A 9,258-nucleotide genomic window follows, 5' to 3' on the forward strand; every position below is an offset into this window, starting at 1 on the left:
TTCCTAAACAGATATGGAAAAAAATTTTAATATTTTTTCATGTTATGTTTAACAAGCTGATAAAATGTCTAGGTTTATGCAATGAAAATTTCACTGCCGATGCCAAATAGACCAATGGATCAGTATCTCTAATCTCTGGGCTGTGCTTTGCTGAATGGTGAACTTTGAAAAAAGTTGAGGGGGCTATACATGCTAAAGGCTTTGATGCTAACTAAACTGCCTCAACCGCCTTCAGTGAAAGAGCCACTGTAGAAAAAAACTTTACATAAGTACACAACACACTGATTGCCTATGAAAAGTATTGTAAATCAATTTCATGCCTTAAGTATTAATTACACAGACCAGGAAATATGCAATAGTTATATGATGTGTGTTGATTAACAGTTAAAGACAAGGTGTGACTTCCAAGCAGGAGTGAACTCTATTCTGATATCATTATTTCCACTCAATGATTCACAACATATTTTCCACAACTGGAAACAAAACAAGTAAATATTTTCCCCACACAAATTTACTGATATAAATCTATAGATTGCAGTTCATTTATGAAAGGGTAAGTTCATTTATGAAAGGGTATTACTCCACTGGAAATAATGTACAAGGTGAGATTAAATGAAGTTGAACATGAGTTTAACTGACAATGAAGTCGGCAAGGTCCATCTATAGTATGTACATCAATATCTGTGTTGTGTGACAATGAATCAACCAAGGTCCAACACATTACAATTCAGGCTAATGCACAAACAAGTTAGAGTTGCTGGTCTTATCTATAGCACCTCCTCATTACTATACTGAAGAAGTTCTCCATCATAGATAGAAATGTTTCAAAAATAATCAACTAGTGAAGACATTACGTAAATGAGCCTATATATACTCGACAAACCAAACTGAAGAGCTGAGGATGTTTCAATTTTAATAGGGAATAGTAAATTATGATAAACATGGGTAAAGCAGACTGGGAATATAAAAGGTAATATCAAAGTAAAAAAATAATCAAGATAACATCTCACTCACCAATATAAAATCTAGAATTTTACTGTTTAAAGAACATTGTGTGCAGATTAAAAGGAATATACTGTAAGACTCATCAAGACAGACTAATAAAAACAGAAGAGCTTAAATAGTTAATATTTCCAAAAGGCTGAAGAACGATAAATAGCTCCAAAAATTGATCATGAGGTCAGTTCAAAGGGACACTTCAAACATCTTTATCTTCAAGTTTGACAAATTACAGTACAAACAAGACATGTTTTATACCTTCCTTCGTTAACCTGCCACTCACCGAAAACAATTAGTTAGATTAAAATATACTTTTTATTTTTGGCCTGTTAACATACCTACTGCTGTGAAAAATAGGAAATAATATAATTTCTTATTTTTATTTATTCCATCAGCTGCCATCCTATTTCTCTTCAAAACTTAAAAAATATAAAGCATTTTTCTGACTATTATATCGCCACATTTCTTTTCTCCTCCATATAGATGAGTTTGGTAGGCCATTTTTCAAAAATAAATTAGTAAAATTTATTTTTTTACTACCTCTTCTCTGAAGATTTTTAAAAACTAAACTTCACTAAACTAGGTGCTGTATATGTAAAAAAGTCTTGCCACAACATAATAATTCACTGTTCTGTTCAGTAAGTTTTTCTATAAGTAAAAAATCGATTCTGTGAAAACCGACAAATAATGAATAAGCGTCTCATCAATAAAGATTATAAACCAAAAAAAAAAATCAAATATAGTCCCTTACAAGGGATTAAAATGTTGTAAGCTTTCCACCAAGGCCATAAAACTCTCGTTTCAAATTTTCATACATTCAAAAGCTTATCAGAAAAATTATGCAGTAGTTAGAATGTTTAATGATTTATTGCTTTACTACTGTAAATAATACATTTTTATATTGTTAATTCTGGTATAGGTATAAATGTTCTATGTCAGTGTCATTTATTTTATGCTTTTAAATTTATTTTTTTTAAAGTTAAAAAAAACAAACCACAAGCTCCTCAAGTTGAAAGAGTTATAGTGTACTTAACCTTCCGACTTTCTCCTCATCTTCTGGTTTATAATCTGTAATTTGTTTTAAAAATAAATTTTATAGCTACAGTAAGGGCCTGTTTCTGCTGAAGAACGCCAAATAAAAACGGTTCGGAAAACTGTTCATAAACAAAAACTAGGTTGTAACCAATATTGCGACTACAAGAAAACGTTTTTCTAAATGTGTGGTCATTGTTGCGATGACGTCATTTTATCCAATTCACATATAATCTGTTGTACTTAATTTCCATTTGAAGATTAAATTGATGTGTGTGGTTCTTTAAATAAATTTTAAAAAGCAAACAAAAATTCCCATTGGACTGCCCCAACCCAAACAGTAGCTTGTTACTTCGCCACGACAATCGGCGGGTGTGCTGGTAGGTACAGTAGTTTGTAGTATTCTCCCTGCTGCAGTGCTAGGTTATTTACAACATTACAATGGCAACAAGGCTATACGAAACATTGGCAACAGTGATAGGAATGCTGCCTTCCATCACGTAGGGAGGATCATACATGTCACGATCCCCCAGAATATTATCTAACATGTCATAATATGGACAAGTTATTCTGTCGCTACCAGACCTACTATTATGGTCCTAGCCAATGTGTAGGCCCATCGCAACTGCTTCAATTTATTGGTGACTTGCACTGATGTCAGTTTAACGATCTCCCTGGTTTAACTCCACATTCTTCTTGTACTTTCTTCACGATGTTCTTGTATACGTGGTTATCTCTTTTGCTGCCCTTGAGCCTGCCTCCCACCTTTCCCACTCCCCACAAATTTATCACAAATTTGGTAATATTATAATTTTCTACAGTATGTATTACTTCGTGCGAATCTCTGCAAGTTGTGTTGATTGTGGTTCGTGCTTCGACATTTGACACCTCGAGATCAAATCGCTACTGCTATTCGGTTGCAGCTAAAAACCACTCCTCAAAAAAACAGTTTTCCCCATAAAAAAATTGTTTTTCTTTCGCACACAGATTGAATTGCATGTTTTTGAACCGTTCTTTTTTTCGATTGAAAAAAAAACATTTTTTTGTCAGTGGCCCATTTCTACTGGCAGAAGAAAAAAAAATGTGTTTTTTTAAAAAAACTATTTTAAAAAACATTTTTTCTTGCAAGCAGAAACAGGCCCTAAGGCAATCAAACATAAGCAAGCATTATCCATCCTGTATTCAAATTACAATTGTTTTGCATATCATTTGGCTTATAATAGACTATGATACTTTGCCAAATTTGGCACTAATGTATTCAAACTTTCAGCATTAAATTATTTTTGTTTAACACAAACACTTGCTAGATTTGGTTTGTAGAAAAGTATGGAGAAGTCGTTCGGCACAGCTGCACAGCAGGAACGATTTGGTTTTAATTTGGTTTTAATTTGTGTGTACTCTAAGTTCTTTAGTCTGTTTAAATGACTTTGGTTGTTGTCAATTTTATTTCTTGGCACAGCAAGTTATTTCGCCTCCACTAGTTGCTTACCCCTAGCTAAAAACACACACTGATAGTTTGATCTTTGTCAAATAAATGCATGTGATGGGTTGAATATGTATCATAAGTGAAGATGCAGCTTGAAGCAATCAAAAGGCGATTAAGTTATTAAAAAATACCTTCTGGCAGAGCATGGGTGAACAGTTCTACTAAAAACAAATCTCAACCTAAAATTTGCAGCAATAAGATACTCGATTCAGGTTCAAATTATAATTCAATTTTACACCTGTAGTGTTATGAACGTTAACAGGTATTTACATAAGTGCTGCAAGTGTAGTACATAAGCAGTCCTCGTGAGCGAGGCAGATTAGTGTGCATAAATGTCGTATGAAAATAGTCATATAGATGAGCAGCTTATGCGAATAAAACTATTGGTTGTGTTTTTAAACATTTGTGAGTGATTTATGTTTTATTTATTGCCTTGACTTGACAATACCCACACATGAAAGTCACTGTAGTGCATGCTAGCAGTTATTTCAGATATTCAACACAATGATACCCTGTGTGAATATTCGTTGGGTAGTGTAAAAGTGAACATTCTGAAAACAATCAGAACTGACCAGTGAGCCAAGGTATACTGAGTATCAAAGATGCATGAAAGTCAAGTTGGGGATTGAGTCTCCTGTAGGAGGCTGATTAAATCTACTAGAGGGAGGTAGAGTAGACACAAACACTCTCTCCTCAAAAATATGTTTAGAATAATCTGTTGCTGAACTTTAGTACAATGAAAATGAATGTGTATCCAAATCTGTGTATCCAATTTAATTCAATTCAAGAGATAACTACTGGATTGGAATTTATTACAATGTTAGTATGTAGATCTACATGTAGTGGCAATATAGCATTGAAATACCAGTTCTCGTCAAATTACTGAAGTTCCAGTATGCAACATTGGGCCTGGTTTACTTTGATGGGAGACTGTCTTCAAAGTAAACTTTGGGGGGAAAAAAGTTGCTGAATGAGTTGTTCCACGCCTGGGACCAATTTGGTCTAGTAAAAAAAGCTAGTCACAAGATAGTCCCTACCTTAATACCTCTACCTAAAGCTTTGCAGTTTAGCTGTAACAATGAAGTAAAAGAAATATAGTTAATTCAAATGTTTATTTCTAGATCAAACCATTCAGCAACAAATGGGAAGGATTTGGACATATTACTCAAAATACAAACTCCCAACACTTGGGTATACTACACTGACAGACCTCTGCATTTGCATGTTTATGCAAACTCACATTAATATCTTAATCTAATGCAGGATGTCGCATGTTGTTTTGACGGCAATTGATAGATATGTAAGCCATAAGAACTGTTAACACATATTACATTTGACAGTTTCATACACACTAAATTTATAATCAATTCTGATGTCTGGAACACATGAATTGTGCACAACTTTGGGATTTTGTTGATTAACGTGCCAGACTACATATTCCATGATTATGGGTCCAATCCCCATGAAAACAAGGATTACTAATAATTAATCCTCTAGCTCACTGGATGCCTCAAGCCATATCTTTCTCTAAAATAAAGAAAGGAAGCTATACACAAATTAAACAACTTATTAAACAAGAAGGCCTAAACTTATAATGAGGTAAAAGGTGTGGTGATGGACCATCAGCTTGGGTAAGACGTGTGGCTACAAAGAAGGATCAACATACAGTAAGCTGTAAAAGGTGAAAAAAAAGTATCCCACCAGTATACCTATTTTTCTCCTAAGAAACGGTCTTTAATTCTTCTATTCACCAAGACTGAATTATCAATCAATAACACAAACTTCTATTGTCTTATATATACTAATATATTATAATATATAATTAGATTGTATACAAGTCCATTTGTCCAAAAGTCACTTAATTGGGCTCTTAAACTTAAGGTTGGGGTTTTGAAAATCTTTACTATGAATTTTGATTGTAATCTTAAGCAAGCACTCACTTGTGTATCCTTAATACTATGAATTTTGATTGTAATGTTTAGGCAAGCACTCACTTGTGTTTGCCCCATTCTGTCTACTGTACCTAGAAGGAGTATAAATGAGTGGTATGATTAAATAAACTGTATTAGAATTGTGCGCAGTCTACAGCCACACAAGTAAGGTATTGTATACTCGAGTATAAGACAAGGCTTAAAATAGCAAATTACAATCGAATAGATGCAAAAAACAGAAAAAGTAGGAATTCTGACAATGGAACAGGGGGCTATCCCAACATACAAATCTTCTCAAACTCTGGGGTCATTTTATATGTAGGTCGCCTTATGCTGTATACGGTACACTTTCCAGGGAACACAAAAGGTTGGACTTTGGCACAAAGTTTGCCCAATGTATGTTTTCAAAATGACCAAAGGAAGCGCCCTTGATCATTAATAAGTTTTGAATTGGCACCACAAAATCTGAGATATTTTTATATTTGTCCTGTTCAATATCAAACTATATTACAATTCTGACCACAGATATCCCATACAGTGCTTCTGTTGTTTTACACCTTTAGTAGAATGTCGGTCAACACGAAAATCTCAACGACTATAATTCCAATTCCTCAGAGTGCATCTTCAATCATTCTTCTGCACATCTTCAGTGGATTTCTATTTCCTATAAATTTGAGTCATGTGTGAGTAAATCTGCTTAATATCATCAGCCGATCAACTCTGCTCTCAATATCATTTCCTCTTCATCATCAACTAAATGTAGAGTAATATTCCTGACAAGCTGATAGAAGATTTTAAAACTCCTTGACGTGACAGCAAAAGTTTTGAAAACAACAAATAATTTTTTTTTTTAAGATACACAATGATGAACCTAAAAAACTTTTAAAATAAAATCAATACTTGAGTTGCTGATTTGATAAAAAATATTTTTCGCTTCACGTGCAAACAACGGACATGCATAAATACTGTAGTTATCACAGGTTTCCATCATACTGTAGTATAAATCTTAAAGCTCATTTTATTAAATTTTCTTTGACAAAAAGCTGTAGTATGCTCATTTTTAGTTATGATGTGCCTATATAAGTACGGTAATGACATCAAGATCATATTTAGGCATGTCATGTTTTTGTCAAATAAAAATTTGACACCTGGACAGAACTGAAGATTGACATGGTAATCACTTTAAGGATTATTTTACAGACATATTCTGTAATAAATCAGCAAAAACTACTATCTTAATTTGATTTTCTTTCCAAACAAGATCTAGGTAGTCTACTTTAAGAAGTTACTTATAGTGTTATTTTTTTCTGAGGCTACATTTACACTAGACACGATAACGACACAACAACGATGGGTTCAGTGTTGAAGAATATAAATGACGCGATAATTATGTCGTTGTCGTGTCATTATGTCTAGTGTATATGTAGATTAACTCAGGACAATAGCCTCTATACCAGGCTGAAACATAGCATGGACAACTACAGGGTGTAACTGTAAGCTGGGGTTTATACCTATGTACAGTAGTAGCCTTGAACAACCAACGACATTTGACCTTTCCGCTAAGCCCCGCCCCTTGGATATTGTTGCTAAGGTCCCAAATGGTGACAGTGTTAAAACATACGCGAACACGTGCGTTTGTGGGACAACACGTGTGCATGTGAGATGCGCGTGTATCCCTAGCGCTGTTTTGATTGGTCAGTTGAAAAGTTTGATTGACACTTCGGAAAGGTCTACTGTATTGGTCAGTATACAGTATGAACTCAAAGTTAAAAACCGAGAATAAAATTCCCCCTTCCCCTTTTTTTAAAAGCTTTTGACATTTTGTAATTTGTCTTTCATATGCAAATTTTTTTGGGAGGATTTAAAGCAGCCTTCACGTGGTCCTCCCTGCATGCAGCCCTAACACGTGCCTGAAACTAATGCTTATTAAATGCAAATTGTAAATCGATAATATCATTTACAATGCATACGCTAGAAGAAGATCTGAAAATTAATGTTTTCAATTTTTATTTTTCAATATAATATTTTGCTTTGGGGATCATTTGCTGTTGCTTTCTTTTTCTGTTATCCTTAGTGAGCATTTTTGTCCTAAAATCATTTTGAAAATATCTCTCATGTTTGATGTAGTCATAGTGTGTGGCACTTCAGTACACGCTGTCAATTACATACTTTTCGAAAGATTTTTCCCTAATTGAAAACCAGAATGGTGTAATAAAACTTGGCATCCAGTTGTTATTTGGATTCAGTGTTCAAAAATTCCAAATCCCCAGACACGATAGAAAAAGCTTGATTCAAAGATGTGCACAATCAAAGGAAATCAACTCTTCAACTTTTTCTGGCCAGCAATATTATCTGGAAAATGTCATTCAATGTTATTTTGGTTACCTGGCTGATGTTAAAGTTATATCGTTGAAAACAAATTCCTAAGACATAAGAGTATTCTGGTACTAATTCAGAAGTCGCCTGGCGTGTTCTGGTTCACGGATTGCAAGTTGAGTTTTAAAAAGCAAATCAAATGTGCTATAGCGTGATTACTATAATTTAATTTATATTGCTGCAAGAGAAGTAGGCAGGTGAGTCAATAGACTAAACTGATCTTTAAACTAAATTGATATTTCATTTCACTGTTTTAGATTTACATCATGTCATGCCATAATCCTAAATATGGTCATGATGACATCACATCATGACTATATATAGGCACATTATGACTATATATGGGCATAGAACAGTTGTCTCTTTGTTGTTTTTTTTGTTGAACACTGATAGTGTGGATACTGTTGATTTTGTTCATATTTAAAAAATAAAATATAGTCTTTAGTTTTTATTTGTCTTTAAAGATAAATCATCCTAAAGGAAAAGTTCTTATTAATTGTTAAAATTTAATCATTAATAATTAAAATAAAGATGTTGAAATAGTTTCATTTGGTTTGAATATGATATTGCAAGTCAAATTTGTTGCACACAAACGTTGAAACTTAGCAAGTAGTATAATGTATTGTGGTTTGGAAAAAAAAAACTTTGATTTACAATAAAACATTGAAATATATTTCAAAATTAGTGAAAAAATAAAGTACAGCAGTTTTCCCAACATTACTGAATTATTCCTTCATGTTAAATAAATTCTATCGCTTCCTTGTCAACCGATTTATACATTCCTTCATCCTTTACTCCTTCCTATAGTAAAACACTTTATCTACTTCAGAAATATTTTATATCAACGTTCAAGGATAAAATTTAATTTAAAAGCCACAAAACCTCTGAAATCAGATCACAAGATTTATTAAATTACTAGATTCATCAATGTCAAATACGAACGAACAAGGATTAACCCATAATAGAAGAAAAATCAGGCCAACAGAATACCCTAGGCCTATAGTATCATGAAATAATGAAATATAAATACACATTTGTACACATCAATGAAGCATGGTTTGTTCATTTATTTTTCCACACAACATACATAAATTTGAACAATAGTAAAAGAAGTATTGTAACTACAAGAATAATAATACACTACAGAATAAGTGTGTGAAAGGAAGCAAAAATAAGTTTTAAATCAGCGATGGCTAAATTATATTAAATATAAAATAAATTAATTAATTAAAAAAATAATAAATTTAAAAATTTAAATAAAAAAATAAAAATGAATTAAAAAATAAAACCTCACTGCCTGCAAAAAGCGACAAAATCAACACTGTAAATGAGCTGAAGCGTCTCCCTTTAAACACAGTATGCAACCGCATCAAAGCCATTTCAATTCCAGTCTTAAAAGGTTAATATCAACATTACAATTTAATTGAAAAATAT

This window comes from Anneissia japonica, unplaced genomic scaffold (genome assembly GCF_011630105.1).
Source record: "Anneissia japonica isolate Jap-2015-1 unplaced genomic scaffold, ASM1163010v1 scaffold288040_len302811_cov187, whole genome shotgun sequence".
Taxonomy (NCBI): Eukaryota; Metazoa; Echinodermata; class Crinoidea; order Comatulida; family Comatulidae; genus Anneissia; species Anneissia japonica.